The 17,570-nt window shown below is 44.1% G+C and overlaps 1 protein-coding gene and 1 non-coding gene across 2 annotated transcripts in view; both read right to left on the reverse strand.

Annotated features, from left to right (window-relative positions):
• Hs3st2 (heparan sulfate-glucosamine 3-sulfotransferase 2) overlaps positions 1 to 17,570 on the reverse strand; it is a 113,890-nt gene that overhangs the window by 44,691 nt on the left and 51,629 nt on the right. The gene's annotated exons all lie outside the window — the stretch shown is intronic.
• On the reverse strand, positions 6,080 to 6,182 carry LOC123453822. The gene has a single exon (XR_006633000.1). It is a non-coding gene; the product is annotated as a U6 spliceosomal RNA (small nuclear RNA).

Raw genomic sequence — 17,570 nt, forward strand, 5'->3', positions numbered from 1 at the left:
TTCATCTCAGAGTGTCTGCTCTGCTGCTGGCTGTTTGGGTATCTCAAGTACACAGATCTCATCTCCATCAACAATAAACAGTCTGGAGGAGAGCAGGGACCATCTGTAATCACTGCAGTAGAACCCAAAGGAATGTTTGTGTGTCTGGTCACTTCCCCACAGGGATATTTCAGGCCTGTGCACACTCCCCAGGTGGGCCTACCTTGGCCCTGAGAATGCATCCTATTCCCTGCCAACCTGACAGGAGAAATCACACAGGCTTCCAGGCCACATGGTCTTACTACTGCCAGCTGCTGTTGATGGGAAAAAGTCTTAACAGGCTTCCCAGGACTTTGCTTCCCAAATCTGAGATATCTGGGGATAAAGGAGTGTTGGGCGGGGGCTGGGGAGGTGGCTCAGCAGTTAAAAGCACTTGCTTGCCAAGTTTACTGGCTCAGAATTTGATTCCTCAGTACTCACATAAAGCCAGATGCACAAAGTGGTATATGCATCTGGCGTTCATTTGCAGAGGTTAGAGGCTCTGATGTGCCCATTCTCCCTCTTTATCTTCTTGTAAATACATGAATAAAAATATTTTTAAAATAGAGTTTTGGGGAGCTGGGCTGATGGCTCAACAGTCAAAGGCACTTGCTTGCAAAGCCTACTGGCCCAGGGTTTGATTTCCCAGTACCCACATAAAACCAGATGCACAGAGTGGTGAATGAATCTGGAGTTTGGTTTTCAAGGTGAGAGATCCTGATATACTCCTTCTCATTCTCTCTCTCTCTCTCTCTCTCTGTCTTTTACAAATAAAATAAAACTATTTTTTAAAAAGAGTGTTAGATCAAATATTTATTATGTATCTATTATGTGCTAGGTACTGTGCCAAAGCCCAGAGGTAGACCAAATAGAAAAGGCAAAAATCTCTGCAGCATCCTGGGGAAATTGGCAGTAAACATGATGGCCATGAAGAGGAACAGTTAAACCATGTCACAGGGTAGGAAATTCTAAGCAGGAAAAACTATAAAGCAGAGAAGGAGGCAATGGAGGAACAGAGAGGTGGAAATTTTGCACAGAGAAGCTAGAGAAGACTTTGCTCACAGGGGAAAGCTAGATCAAAGACCTAGAGGTAAGGGAGCTGGCTCAAGACCCTTGGAGGAGTCTGTGAGTGAAAACGCAGGTGCGAAATCTCCTGGGAGGGCAGCACCTGGTGTGTTCCACCACCATCAAGAAAGCTGGCGCTGCTGAAGGACGAAGAGGAGGTTAGAGAGATAAGGAACAAGAAGCAGGGCTGGAGGACATTGCATGTCATAGAAGGACTTGACATTTACTCCGAATGTGACAAGAAGCAGAAATGGGATGAGGTCTAATTTCCTCCATGTGGTCTGTTTTAGTAATCTTGTGGGCTGCTGTGTGGGGACAGATGAGAGAGAAAGGTCAAAACAAGGACCAGTTAGGAGACAGTCAACAGCCACTCATGAAAGTTGACGGCAGCCTGGCTAAGAATAGGAAAAAGGGGTCAAATCTTTTGATATCTACAAATCCTTGAACACTTGACTATCACTGTCCTCGTGCTATTGGGCATTCCTGGGCAAACTATAGTGGGTCCATGGATCCCCTAAAGTTGTCTGCAAAATGTTACATTGTGTATGCTATATGCATGAGCCAGTCAGTATAGGACAGAATAGACCAGAGGTCACAAAGCCAAATGCCGCAATGAAATAGTAGCCCAAGTTCATTCCACATCAGAGTGAACTCTCCATAATCTTAGGCAAGCTCTGAAACCTCTTAGTGCGTTCATCTGAAAGATTAGGGATATCCACAACTGTGCCTGCGTCAGAAGTTCAAAGTCAGAATCTAGGATTACAATCACACAACACATCATAGTGAGTGCTCAGTGTGCATCTGCTGGTTTTGTCAGTGTGGATGACTCCAGTAAGATGAGGCTCTGAGTTTCTGCTTTCAACCTTGTCAAGGCCACAGGCTTGGTAAAGGGCTTCTTTTGCACCCACGGTCTAAATTAACCAGAGGTTGAGGTATGTAGGGCGTTATCTGATGTCTGTGTTATATTTGGATCAGGGAAAGTGAAGGGAGCTAAGCCATTTGTAGAAGCCTCCACAATCTTTGCTGCAGGAAGCCTAATTTCTTCTTTCATTATAGCCTGAGTCAGTTATCAATAAATGTATTTTCTGTTTCTAAAATAGCACGAGCACCAATCTGCCAAAGTCGAGAGACCTAGAAACTGGCAAAGTGGTATTTGAACTCACAGCCATCTGAAGCCAAAGCCACACCTTTTGTCTTGGCACCATGCCACCCCCAGATATGCTGGAAGGCCTGCTCAAGGCCTGGTGCACAAGCCGGATGAGGGAGGCATCCGTCACACAGAAGTCGGCCTCACTCCGTCTCAGAGGACTCGTTTTACAGAGACCTCTTTGTCCAGCTTCCCCGGGCTTCTGGACTGTTCGCATAACAACATAAATCCCATTTGCAGTTCTCGCTGCCTAATACCTGTTAGGAAAATGCTCACTTCATTGTGGGTCCCACTGCTGTTCAGATGTTCACCAGCAGGTCCATCCTACATCCACCAGGGACAGCGTTTGTAAGCAATTTCCCCACAGCCTCCACCAGCAGAGCCTCCTACAGCTGCTGTTTCATTAATGGGCCATCTTTATACTTGTTCATGTCTAATTACTGACACTAATGGGTCTGTGTATTTTTAAAATGAAATTATGAGTAATATTCAATTAGGAAAAGTATTTGGGAAACCAGTGAATCAGCCTGGCAATGGACAGAAAGGACTGGTAGTTAACCAGGCACCCCTGCTCAGGGGAACCTCAGAAAGCTACAAAAGCAGGATTAATTCCAAAAAGAAACAGATCAATGCCTGGAAGTGGAAGACGGAACACAAGTGTGCACGAATTCATTTTAAGATTAACAACAGTCCCAGCCAGAGCCTGGGTTCAGGAATGGATCTAAAACTTAATTGCTACTGACTTTAAAATATTTTCTGACTTTGCATTCTCTGCCTAACATACATGGAAATAACACACTGGGAAAGGAAAAAGAGGGTAAAGGATCTTCTCTAATCCCAGCATGCAGAGATGAGCACTATTTTTTTTTTAAATTTTTTATTTATTTATTTGAGAGAGACAGACACAGAGAGAAAGACAGATAGAGGGAGAGGGAGAGAATGGGCGCGCCAGGGCTTCCAGCTTCTGCAAACGAACTCCAGACGCGTGCGCCCCCTTGTGCATCTGGCTAACATGGGACCTGGGGAACCGAGCCTTGAACCGGGGTCCTTAGGCTTCACAGGCAAGCGCTTAACTGCTAAGCCATCTCTCCAGCCCAGAGATAAGCACTATTAACAGTGTGTTGTAGATCCTTCCGGACGTTTATGTTTCCATCTGTGTGATTTTGTGCACGTGCAGTAGTGTTTTAAGTCTAAACAGAATTAGAGTAAATGGCTGCATCCACGCTAACGTGTTTACGCTTGCTTACATACTATGGATAACATTCCATATTAGTTGTCTATACTTGCTTCATCATTTCCAACAGTTGTGTGAGACTCCAGGCCAAGTCTCCTGCATCAGCACATGTCCACATTTTTTTTGTTTGTTTGTTTGGTTTTTGAGGTAGGGTTTCACTCTAGTCCAGGCTGACCTGGAATTCACTATGGAGTCTCAGGCCAGTTAAATATGTATACATTCTTTATTTCCTTGAAGTTGTTATGGAAAAGCAGAGCTTGGGCATGACTCAGTCAAGGATTTTCCTTCTAGAAGATGCTGCAGCAGCCTAGACAGAGTCATGCCAGGAGCGGATCTGCAATGGAATCTAGCTTCACTGTGGATAGGATAGGGCACCTGCTGATTTGCAGTATCTCTTCCTGGCTACTGAGTGAGCATTCCTTCCTTCAGTTGTGAAGTTTCCACTTGAATTCCTGTCTTTACACATCCCATGTTAATACTCAGTACCCAGTTTGTTTATGGGGGTATTTACTTCTTTCTTATTGATGTGTAGCAACTTTTACAAGACAGGCTCTCCAAGCCCTGGCTGTGTGTGTTCCATGTCCCATCTACCCGTTTTATACATCTGCTTTGCCTTTATGATGTTTTAATATAAACATACCTAGCTGGAGAGATAGATTAGCAGTTAAGGTGTTTTCCCCAGGACCCACGTAAACCAGATGCACAAGGTAGCACATACGTCTGGAGTTTGTTTACAGTGGCTGAAGGCCCTGGCATGCCCATTCTCTCTCCAGCCCAGAGATAAGCACCGGTTCTCTCTCAAATAAATAAAATAAAATTAATATAAACATGTCATAGATGTATACACAAAAGTTATAGTTTTAGCTTAGCTTATAGTTATGGTTTTGTATCCCCTCATTCCTCCCTCCCCATTTCTCTGAGGGCCCCTCCTCAGTATGATGCTTGGTATTCACTGTGGGGTGATTAGGCCGTCTGTCAGTCTCTGGGGGGTCTGCGCCTCAAGATATTTCTACCCACCCTGTGGCTCTTACAATCTGCCCTCACCCGTTCTGGAAATAATCCCTGAGCCTGATGTTGTTTTCAAGGCAGATTCTCACTCTAGCCCAGGCTGACCTGGAACTCACAGTTATCCGCATATCTCAGTCTCCTGAGTGCTGGAACTAAAGGCATGTGCTACCACATCGAGCTGAATGTTTTAATAGATTATAAAGTTTTGCACTCTGGTCTAATAATTCTAAGTCTTCACCATCGTGCTTTCTGTCTTTGGTGTCATGTTTAGGCAACTTCATCATTCCATTAGTATGAAGGGATTTTATTTTTTACTTTGTAAATCTGTAATCATTTTAAGATGCATCTTGGGTATATGTGGAGGAAGAATTATTTTTCAAATGGCTTGTCAGTTTTCCAAACACTATTGGTGGAAGAACTCATTTCCACTAATTCAAATGTTACTATATCAGTTATTAAACTCCAAGTACTTTTCATACATTTTCTCCTCTATTTCACTAGTTTATCTTATAGCGTCACTATCCTTTTATTAAAAAAGCAATGTTTATTTATTTATTTTCTAGCAGAGAGAGATAGAAGAGAGACAGAGGGAACTGGTGCACCAGGGCCCAAAGCCACTGTAAACGGACTCCAAATGCACGTGCCACTTCATACATCTGGCCTTTATGTGGGTACTGGAGAACTGAACTGGGGTCATAAGGCTTTGTAGGCAAATGCCTTAACCACTAAGCCATCTCTCCACCCCATCCCTATCTTTCTAATTATTACACCCTTTCATATTTTATGAATAATTGTAAGCTCTATGTTCAAAATATTCTGTTCTCACTGATCTCCAAATGAGCTTTGAAAAAACAGATTACCCTGGAGAGATGGCTCAGGGGCTAAAGGCACTTGCTTACAAAGCCTGATGGCCCAGATTCTCTTCCTCAGCACCCACATAATGCCAGATGCACAAAGTGGCACGAGTGTCTGGAAATTGTAGTGGCAAAAGGCCCTGGCATAGCTATTCTCCCCCTACCCAATTTCTCTTTCTTTTTCTTCAAGTAAATAAAAATCTTGAAAAATAAATTAACAGATTATTTTGAAGAGAATTCATGTCCATAAACACACTATACTCTCACTTACTTGTGTATTTTATGTATATCACCTAATAGCATTTTATAGTTTTCTTCATGAAAATTTTGATGCAAATTTATTTAAAGACAAGGTTTTTGTTTCAGTTGTGAATAACCTTTTCAAGTCCTTCCCACAATATTGTCCAACTAGTATGTGTCTCCTCACTTCACTCTCTTAATTAGTTCTGGTAGGTTGTCAGTTGATTCTCTCTGGTTTATAGGCAGGAAATAGTATCATTTTGTAAGTATGAAAAAAAAATCACCTTTTGTTTAGCATTTGTACTCACAGTTTCTATTTTCTTATTTTATTGCATTGGATATAGCTTCCTAATGATTGCAACCATTTCTAGGCTGTCTTAAACAAAATATAAGCAGGTCAATAAATATTCTTTCTTTTTGGCCTATTAAGCACACTTGTAATAAACCTGGGCTATACTGTGTCACGAGCTGAGCCAGAGCATGTGGGCATGGCAGTAGGAGGAAGGTTCTGGTAAAAATATGGAATGCTTCCTGAATTTGCATATCATCCTTGCGCAGGGGCCATGCTAATCTTCTCTGTATCATTCCAATTTTAGTACATGTGCTGCCAAAGCAAGCATGGTAAATATTCTTTATCACATGAAAGATTATCCTATAATCTTAATTTAGTGTTTTGTTTTTATAAATGACTATTGAATTCTATATATACCCTCTCTGTATCTTCCTCCTTCTTTCTTTTGATTTATATAACCTGAGACCTGTTTATTTTGTCTTTTGAGAACACTGGTTCTTGGGGACACTTGGATTTATTTGTTAATTACAGTGTCTTGAGGATCATGTTCCTAATAATGTATCCTTAGTCATTAAAATAAATCTCTGCCTCTCTTCCTGCAAGCAGCCCAGTCAGCCACAGGAGCAGTCCCCTGCAGCCACATTGGTACTGAACATCCTGTACTTTCTGACATGGACCAGCCCGGCGATGGACTCTTGGCTCAAACTGTGTGAGCCAAACCACTCTCCTGGAGACCCGGAGCTGAGAATTACCGACAGTATTGAATCAGCTTCTGCCCATTTGTTCAAATGAATCATTACTGTCCTGGTTCCTGGCTACCGTAATCTTTGAGGACCATGATTTCCTATACTTTGTTCCTGAAATAATCTTTTAACTGCCTAACAAACCCCTCAGTCATCTTTATCTAATTTGGATATGCTTCTTCTACTCAAAGCCAGGTGACACTTGTGGAGACTGTCATTGGGGGTCAGCATCCATTATATCACCACCTCCAGGGTGCTGACCATATTGGCATGACCTCAACTGAAGGGACAGCATGGGTTGTATGACTGCCAGTCCCTCTATATGTTAGCTTTTTAAGGTTACATGTTACTTTGAGATTTGAATTTTCACCCTAGTTGCTATGAGAATGTTTCTTTTTTCCCTGTATATCAGTGCTCATTTTGGTCACTTGCTCTCTGGGCTAGGAACTTTCAGACGGCCAAACTCCCCATGGGAAGACCTTGCAGAGCATTAAGTGTTGGGAGCTACAGAGAGGGAGGAGCAAGGGAGGAATACAGGTATTTCCCATGGTTCCTCTTGGGTGTCTAAAACTATGCATTGTTCTAAAAGAACCACAATAACTATATCATCACTGGTACTTCTGGAAACTTACTGTGTCTGAATCCTGTGAGCAGGAATGGTTTCAGAGTCAGAGGTGCTGTGGTAGAGGAGCTGATGACTTTAAGAAGAGCTAAAAGAAGGACCCTGGCTTGGGAGGTTAAAAATTTTAAGGGCTTCTTGAAGTAAGAGAGGGATTGAGTCAGAACTTTATGTAGAATGACAGCAATGAGTGAGATGACTATTCTCATTGGCACATCCATGAGAATAAGAACAGCCTTGTGGCTCCAAGGGGACAAATTGGCAGCACACTTAATGACATGCCAGCTTAGAGGGCAAGATCTGGGAAGCACACCATTCTCAATCACCTATCACAAGTTCTGTGCATCCAGGGGATGTAGTCAGGGGCATCCAGGAGCCCCAGAATATCACATGGAAGGTCCACTTCTGTTTCTAATGCTTCCTTTACAACCTGCTACAACAGGGTGGCTGTATGTAGTTCACTCACTAACGGTCCCCAAAGACAGCAGGTCCCAACTTTTGGAACCTTAGGGCTTCTTAAGGAAAACAGTTTTTGCAGATGTTATCAAGTTAAGGGACCTTAAGTTAAGAAGTGGTCCTTAGCATCTGCTCTGCTGTAAGCTGTGCTGGATGCTGAAGACTGAGTGAACTGAATAGACCTGGGCTTCTCTTCTGAGCTGCCTTCCTCTCCCCTGGGAGCTGCTTTAGACCTCAGTCTCCATCCCAGCACTCCCCACTCTTGGTTGTCAGCCTTGTTCACCTTTTCTGGAAGTCATCTAAGGTGGTTCAAATGTACAATGTCCCCCAAAGCCTCAAGTGATGGTTGTTAAAGCTCCTACTTAGTCCTCAGCTGGTGGAGCCTCTGGGAGTGGAGCCTCGTTGGAGGCTGTGTGTCACTGGTGGCGGACCTCCAGATTTTGTAGTCCAGTCCTCTTGCCAGTGCTAGCACGCTGCTGCTCCACCTCCCCAGCTGATACGATATGATGCCACCGCTGTCTGCTCTGCATGGCTTCTGAGATGATGAAGCTTCTCCCCAAAACTGTAAACCCAAATAAACCCTTCCCTTCCATCAGCTGCTTAGGGTCGCATGCTTTGTCTCATCGACAATGAGGAAGTAACTGCTACATAAAATTGGCACTATGGTTGGGTTACTGTGATGATCCTGACCATGTAGATTTTGGTTTTTTGGAACTGGTTTGTGGGAGGAATATGGAAGTATTTGGAGCTTTGGACTAGAGAAGCCCTACAGTGCTATAAGCAGAGCTTGGTGGGCCATTCTAGTGAAAGTTAGAAACACCTGAATGCAGACAGAAGTGTGGCTTGTGAGGTTTCAGAGGGGAATTAAGACTTTGTCAAGAACTGAGTTAGAGGTAGTTAGCGTGATATTTTGTCTATGTCTTGAGAAGTTGAACAGTTTATCTGTGTCCTGAGAAGTTGAACAGAGAAAAATTTACAAGTGAAAGTTATGAAACATTTGGTGTAGAACAAAATGTTACAAACAAATTTGAAGCCCAAGACCCAACCACTTTGGCTCCAATTGTTAAAAAGATAATCACTATTGAGGATAGGCAGCTACTTTGAATTGGGTCAATGGGAAAGAGGTCCTTAACCAACTGAAGGCTAAAGCTACTAAGAATACAAACATTTTTGAAAGAAGGGGGGGTTGAAGGAAAAATGTTAAAGGAGTTTCCTGCTCCTCAACATTGGACTTTATCCTCCCAGTTTAAGCAATTTAGCAATGGCCCTACCTGGTACTGGCTTTGGAATATGGCAAATGCTGGAAATAAAGCCATGAAGTGTAGCCATGCTTCCAGGAGCAACTGAGGTGTAGCAATGGGAGGCCCTGTGAGACCACTGTGTAGAGCTGTGAAGATGAGCTGTGGTCTACAATGGAGACCCCAGGATTTTGGAGATGCCAGAACTATGGAACAGCCACCAAGGAAAGCTGCTGGCTCTGGCTCAGATGGATCTGCCTGGAAATCAAGCAGCAGCTGGAGGCAGGGTAATGGCTAAAGTCTTTTGGAGCCCAGAAAATTTCATCACAAGTGCCAGAAATGGAGCTGCAGCATTTGATGTCTGCCCTGCATGTTTTCAATCTTGCATAGGTACAATATTTCCTTCCTATGCCTCCTTTTTGTAATGGAAATGTTTACTGTGTTACATTATGTGTTAGAAGTATGTAATTTGTTATTTTATTTTACAAGATCTTAGTTAAGACACTGTCTTAAATCTTGGATGAGACTTTGGACTTTGAACAGTATTGGGACTGGTAAAGATTGTGGGGACTTTTAAAGTTGTAATGAAAACATTTTGCCTCATGAGATGGTCATGAGTTTATGAAGCTGAGGGTAGAATGTGGTGGTTTGAATGTAAAGTGTCCCTCATCATCTCAAGTGTTTGTGATTAGGTATCCTACATAGTCCCCAGCTGGAGGACTCTTTGGGAGGTGGAGCCTTGCTGGAGAGGGTGTGGCCTTAGTGCTATCACATTCTTGCTGCATCTTCCCAGCAGATACAACAAAATGTAATGCCTCAGATGACTGCTCTGCCATGTTTTCCCTGGCATGATGAAGCTTCCCCTCCAGAACTGTAAACCAAGAAAAACCTGTCCTTTCCATTAGTGCTTCTGATCAGCTATTTTGTCCCAGCAATGAGACAGTAACTGCTCCACTAATGATCATGTTTTTCTTTTTTTTTTTTAATTAATTAATTTATTTATTTGAGAGTGACAGACACAGAGAGAAAGACAGATAGAGGGAGAGGGAGAGAATGGGTGCGCCAGGGCTTCCAGCCTCTGCAAACGAACTCCAGACGTGTGCGCCCCCTTGTGCATCTGGCTAACGTGGGACCTGGGGAACCGAGCCTCGAACCAGGGTCCTTAGGCTTCACAGGCAAGCGCTTAACCGCTAAGCCATCTCTCCAGCCCTGGTCATGCTTTTCTAACCCACTGAACCTGGGAACATTTGCTAGCAGCTCTGCCTGCTGTGTCCTGAGTGAGAAGACTGGCTCTCTAGGAAAATCCCTAAGAATAGACTCTTGGCTAAAAGGACAGCTGGAGAAGACACAGATGGCTTATCCTGAGTCCAGTGATACAACAGCCCAGGGCAGGTGAGCTTGAAGGCTGCAGGAGAGGTGGGTCTTGTGGATGAATGGGAGGGTGATGGTGAAGCCTACTGATGTGATTGACATAGGACAGCTGGGCTGCTGGTGTAACAGGTTCTGGGTTAGCTTGCCTTTGAAACACTACGGGAGGCCAATCAAACCACTTCAACAAATCCACAGGCTCTTCAGAGCCTATCTCTGCTGCTAATTCTCTTCAAAGCCTGCCTTATGAATGAGACACACTCCCACACCATTGCCTTTAGATCTGGAAGCAGCCATGCCCTAATTGGCTTGCACTTGCCTTCATTCATTTATTCATTCAGCAAATGTATGCTAAGCACCTATGAAATGCAGGGTGCTGTTCTCAGTATTGAAACTATAGCACTCAGCAGGCAGAGGTAGGAAGATTGCTATGGGTTTGAGACCACCCTGAGAATATATAGTGAAGTCCAGGTCAGGTTGAGCTAGAGTGAGACCCTGCCTTGAAACATCAAAAAAACAAAACAACAACAACAACAAACCCCACTATAGTGGTAACAGGATTGGAAAGACCAAAGTTTGGATCCCCAGAACCCACATTTTCCTGTAATCCCAGATCTAGAGAGGCAGAGACATGAGGATCTCCCAAGCTTGCTGGATAGCTTTGTCTAGTTCAATTAGTGAGCTCTCACTTCACTGAGAGACCCTGTCTCAAAAGAAAAAAAATTAAGTAGACAACAATCAGGTTCAAGACAGATGATCTCTACCTCTGGCCTCCGCACTGCATGGGCACCTTCTACACACATATGTGCACATGTGTGCGTGCAAACACACACATGCACACGCACACACACCCCAGTGGTGCAGTTCACCTGCACTCATGAACAGACCAGCAAGGGAAAGTGAACAAGTGGCTTTGTTATTTTACAATGAAGGAAAGAAACAGAACAGGGTAGCTGTTTTAGATGGAAAAGGTCTCTTCCATGGGATGCTGGAGTGAGGTTTGAATGATGAGAGGAAGGCAAGGCTAGGAAGAAGAGCATTCTAGAAAACAAGGGCAAAGATCCAGAGGCAGGAAGGTGGCTCAGTATATTCAAGAAGCAGAGGTGCCCATAGCTGAGTTCCACACTGGCCATATCGCCGTTTTCAAAACCATGGTAAGAGAGTTTATTATTGGGGGTGCCACTCATCCATGAGTCCTAGAAGAGAGCTCCCTCCTTACTCTGGATGAAATATTATATGCTCTTTAGTTACCATGCCTCAAAGGTTTCCTGTTGTCAGGCTGTAGGGATGGCTTAGTGGTTAAGGCCCCTGCCTGCAAGAGCCTGATGACCCAGGTTTGATTTTCCATACCCACATAAAGCCAGGTGAACTGGGTGGTGCATGCATCTGGAATTTGTGTGCAGTGGCTAGAGGCCCTAGTATGTTTTTCTCTCTCCTCTCTATGCTTGCAAATAAATAAGTAAATAAAAAAAGTTTTTTAAAAGTTTCCTATTGGGCTGGAGAGATGGCTTAGCTGTTAAAGCACTTGCCTGCAAAGCCAAAGGACCCAGGTTCAACTCCCCAGGACCCACGTAAGCCAGATGCACAAGGGGGTGCATGCATCTGGAGTTCATTTGCAGTGGCTGGAGACCCTGGTGCACCCATTCTCTCTCTGTTTCTCTCTTATCTCAAATAAAATAAATAAAAAAATAAAATATATTTTTAAAAAAAGTTTCCTATTGTCAAGTTCTTTGAGTATCATGTACTATTTAAGTGATGGGAGGATTAAGACTGGTTCTGGGACTCTGGGTCCTCCAGCTCCCTGTCACCTGAACATGTGTCCTATGCATACATTTGTGCTTGATGTGCACATTATACATCATAGCTATGTGTGTCATATATTCATACATAATGACGACATAGCAAAGCAAGTTATAACGATGGTTATTTCTTTATCTTTTTGGCATATTTATGTGTGTGTGCATGTTTGTAGACATGCACAGGTGTACATACATGTGTGTGTGTGTGTGTATGTGTGTGTGTGTACAGTCTTCAAGTCAACATCAGGTGTCTTCCTCAGTCACTCCCCATCTTATTTATTGAGACACCCAGAGCTCACTGATCCAGCTAGACTAGCTAGCCAGCTTGCCCTGGGGATCTGCCTGTCTGTATGTCCAAAGTGCTGGGATTATAGCTATGTGAGACCATGCTCAGCTTATGTGGGTGCTGGGGACTGAATTCAGGTCTCATGCTTGTGTGGCAAGCACTTTACCCATTGAACCATCTCCCTATCCCAAGAACATTCTTTTTTTTTTTTTTAATTGTTCCATCCACAAATGTTCCCCAGGTGCCTAAAATTGTCCAAGATGGTTTAGGTGCTAGGCATTGCAGTAATGAATGAAACAGATGGTAATTCCTACACGGGGAGGGTCATGCTGTCCTATAAAGAAGAAAAATGCACAGCCCAAATAATAGTCACTGCAAAGGAAATTCAAGCACCAACACGGGATTGGTGGGAGGGTGGTTCTCATGTGTAAGAGGGGAGTGCTGGTTGCAATTTGAAATAGGAAAGTTGGGGAGACATTAGACCAGAGATTCATGCACAGTAGGGGAGCCAGCTGTGGAGGACACTGGGGATGAGCAGCAGGACACACAGGTGCCAAGGCTTTGAGGCAGAGTGCACTGAGGAAGGATGACATGGCCAGGCATCCAATGGGGCTGGAGTCAGGAGCTACAGAGTGCATGATCAGAACTGTCCAATTCTGCACCATACTGCCATTCACGCACTACCTGCCCAACACCTCCTGTGTACCAGGTCTCAGTTCAACCACAACGCCCCCCCCCAAAGAAACTCATAGACCAGACAAGACCAGACCAAAGTGAGTTTCCCTCTTCGGAAACACAGCACTTACTGGTTAGTTCCTCATTTACTACTGCTCATTTCCTGCTGGAGATTAATGTTTGTTGGTTTTATTCAGCTAGGAATCATAGGTTACAGATTTCTGGAAATTTCCATCAAGCCTAGGAGTGGAGATTTTGAAAGCAGAGGTAGAGATGTCCTCCATGACAGGCTAAACAATGAATGATAGCATTTCCTGGCCCAATAACGAAGACTTTGAGACAGAAAGAGTCATGGCACATTCTTATTTATTTTTGCATGTGCATTTGTGTGCGGTGTGCATATGTGTGTGGAAATATGCTCAGGTGCATGTGTGTGTGCATGTGTGTATGTGGAAACCAGAGGTCACACTGACGGTCCTCCTCAGTTACTCTCAAATTTATTTTTTGAGGTAGAGCCTCTCACTGAACTTGGAACTCGTTGACTTGGCTAGACTAGCTAACCAGTAAGTCTGGGGATCCACCTAATTCCCCAGTGCTAGGATAGCAGGTGAGGGCCACAAGCACACCTGGCTCGTACGCGATGCTCATGCTTGCACAGTGAACACTTTACTCAGTGAGTCATTGCCACAGCCTCACGGTCCATTCTTGTTCTAAAAAGTGTAAGGAGTCTGGCAGCTATCTTGCTAAAACTGAAAGCGGATAGTCAATTATTGATTTAATTACATTTTCAGCAAATGCTAATGGAATATGCACTGCATTCAGTTATCTCGCCTTCTGCAAGTTGGTGAGTCTCCGGGGTACCTTTCTTAGAGGACCCTCTTTGTGCTGAGAAGGATCAGAGGCAGTTTGCACTGTCTGCAAGAATAACTTGCACCAAGGGTACTGCAAAATGTTGGACGGCAGACTCCAACATGAAGGCTCCATATTTCCAAACCATAGGTAATCTCGGGCTGGGAGAGCTAGGCAGGGGGAGAACAAGGAAAACAAGGACCAAGTGGTTTTATCACACTTCCAGTGACCATGGCTTTGATTTTTCTTTTACTTGTAATTGGTGTTGTTAAAAATAGTTTTCATTTATTTATTTGTGAGGAGAGAGATAGAATGAATGTGTGTGTGTATGGGTGTGCCAGGGCCTCTTGCTCTTGCAGATGAGCTCCAGACACATGCACCAATTTCTGCATCTAGCTTATGTGGGTATTGGGGCATTGAACCCTGCAGGTTTTTGAAGCAAGTGCCTTTAACTACTGAGCCATTTCTCCAGTCCTGGTTTTCTTTTTTGTAGTACTTGGTCACCTGTATAATGAGCTCACACACATGAGCCCAGAGAAGCCCTCCTTTTCCAATGCAGAAACACTGAGGCAAAGCAGCATGATGCCTGGCTGGGTCTTACACACTGGCTGTCTGGCTGCAAGCTTATTTCTTTCTCCTGGAACCTCCTTACTAAGTCAACTACCTCCCTCTCAAACGAAAGTAACTGGTTCCAACATATCCTTCATTGAGTTCTATTTGTATTAATGAAGTGATCTAATTATCCTATCTTTCATCGTTCAAGAACAGAAAATATTTTGGTTTTCTTAGCAGCTGAGTTTGGTTGTTAGCACCCAAACGCAACCCACAGTTCTCTAGAAGGGGACACCATCTGCACTGGGCACTCTGGGAGGGGACACAGTCCACATTGTGCTGTCAGGGTGGAAACGCAGTCCACATTGGGTTCTCAGGGAGGGGAAAAGTGTGTGTTCTGTTACTCTGGGACTAGCAAGCTCTTGTCTCTCTATGGACATCGGCAAAGATTTGTAAATGAATGAATGAACAGCAGGCAGAGGAGTCACCCTCCTCGTCTCTCCTTCAGCTCCCCTCCAATGCTCCGAGTGGCTTATTAATTATGGATGGAGTTGGAAGCTCTGAAACAGAAGCTGATGTGGGTATAATCACACCCTGTGTTTGCATGATCATAAGTAGATTATTAAAAATGGATAAGGCAACCATAATTGGGCTCCAGCCTACCAGAAATCTTAGAGCAAGCAGATGGAGCATTCGGGCGTTTTCTGTGCTTTAATCTAAACCAGCAGGAGAAAAAGGAATTGATTAGAAGGTTGTCTTTCACATTCCATTATCGATGCCCAGGCTATCATTAGCAAGTGGGCCACTGTAAGAGCCTTCCCCAGCGCAGTCCCAGTCAGACACGGGGTTTTATTTAGAGAGTTCAACTTCGTTTTGTTTGTGAGCTCCTTTCAGAGTTTCGGCATCTGGCCAAACTTGTAAGTGAATTTTTCCCTAAACACATTTTCCTTTCATTTTGCAATGGGACTGGAAGGAAAATTATATTAACACATTTTCTACAGTTTATGCTTTAAAACCATCTCAAATACCCATCAAGAGGCCCAGGAAGGAAAAACAAGGAGGGGCTTTCTTAAAATGAAATTATACAAAGGCCTCAGCTTAAAGACAGCCGTGGTGAGCAGAAAACAGACAGGTGATCATGGAGGGGACACCATCCACTCCACTGCAACTGGATTGCTCAACTGTAATGTTCAGAAGGCTAAGTGTGGCAGTGCAGTGTTGACTTGCAATGTTTTGGGTTTCCAGTGGGTTTATTGGGATGTAGAACCCCAGGGGAACCTGCATTTGCAGTACTTGGATGGCGGTTTATGATTTGCAACAGTGAATGAAGAGCTTTTTGGATATTCTATGGTGTTCCTTGGAAAGTTTTTATTCTTTGTTGGGGGGAGGTATGTGTGTATGTGTAAAGAGGGGGGTGTAATACACATGTGGTGTGTGTGGAGTACATGTGTGTGTCCCTGAGACAGAGTTTCTCACTGAACCATTTTTAATTAGGCTGGCCAACCAGTGAGCCTTAGTGACCCTCCTGTCTCCACTGCCCTCAGCACTGGGACTACACGCATGTGATACCACTCCCAGAGTTTTACATACATGGTGGGGATTAAACTCAAGTCAAGTGTTCTTACCCACTGAGCCATCTCCCCAGCCATGGGATTCTATTTTTATTATTGAATTCCAGCAGGCGTTAGACCTGAAAACAACCAAGGCATCAGGCATGCGCCCAGCCCCGCTTTCCCAAGGAAAGACCCAGAGAAGTGTTGAGACATGCACAAGGCAGCGAATCCTGGTGACTCCTAGTCTAAAGGGCTACAGCATAGAGCCCTCTGAGGTCACTGCCAACTTGATGGCCCAGCTACCAAACAAGTAGCAATGAGCCTGGCCTGCCCCCCCCACGGCCTAGCCTACCTGCTCCAGGAGGGGCTTCCCACCACACTCTCCCGTCGGAAATGCTCAACCCTGAAATCACTAAGGTGGGAAAGCTGAATTTCTTAGTGGAAGTAAGTACTTTGGATTTATATTCTGTATATATTGGGGCAAAAGAGAAGAACAATCTTATATTAGCCAAGGAGTTCTATTTCTAGGGAAAGACAGAAGACTGGAGATTTGCAAATTTAAAAATGCAAAAGTAAGCTGGCAAAACTGTACCAGGCCTGGCAACTTAGAGAAGTGAATTGCAACTGACAGAAAGAAACAGTGACTAAAGACATCTTAAGAGGATTGTCACTGATCATTGGTTTGCATAATATCTTTTTACAGGCAGATTTCCATCTATTGGAAAACTTATGCAAGTTATACAAACCCATGGGGTTTATGATGTGACCCGGTCCCCTTACATGTGCATGGTTGGGCAGTGCATGACCTATTCATCTTTACGTGAAGTCAGTCAGTCAATCCATAGTGTACCACACTCAGGAAGCAGAGAGCTTTTGAAGAATTAAGTGAAGAAGTCTTCTATGGAGTTTATGTGTCCTCTGTGCCACTTACTGTCCATTCATTGTAGCAACAATACACTGGCATTTCTTCCTAGGGTTAGGAGGCAGATACAAACCCCTGCTTAAGAAGTAAGGTGGGGCTGGAGAGACGGCTTAGCGGTTAAGGCATTTGCCTGCAAAGTCAAAGGATCCTGGTGGTTCAGCTGTCTAGGACCCATGTAAGCCAGATGCACAAGGGGACACCTGTGTCTGGCATTTGTTTACAGTGGCTGGAGGTCCTGGTGTGCCCCTTCTCTCTCTCTCTCTCTCTCTCTCTCTCTCTCTCCTTCTTTCTTTCTAGCAATTAAATAAATAAAACATGTTTTTTTAAAAAGTAAGTAGGCAACCAATGCTTAATCAGGTGGAATGTCCCACCCCTTAGCTGTGATGAGTGGTTCAGAGATGAACATTGATCCAACCAAAACCAATGAGTCATATCTAGATTTTTTTTTTCTGGGGCCATAGGGAGAAAAAAATGTTCTCTCTGTTTTTCATGAGGGCTGAGATATAGCATGGCACCTAAGGAGCCTGTGAATTAAGTCAGCACGTGAAAAGGGAGGGCGAAGAAGAGGGAAGGAGAAGAAGGGGGGAAGGGAGACAGATATGATTCCTGAGAACTTAGAGACTACATCCACCCCTGCACTGTTCAGCTCTGT

The sequence above is a fragment of the Jaculus jaculus genome, chromosome 12, assembly GCF_020740685.1.
Source record: "Jaculus jaculus isolate mJacJac1 chromosome 12, mJacJac1.mat.Y.cur, whole genome shotgun sequence".
NCBI lineage: Eukaryota > Metazoa > Chordata > Mammalia > Rodentia > Dipodidae > Jaculus > Jaculus jaculus.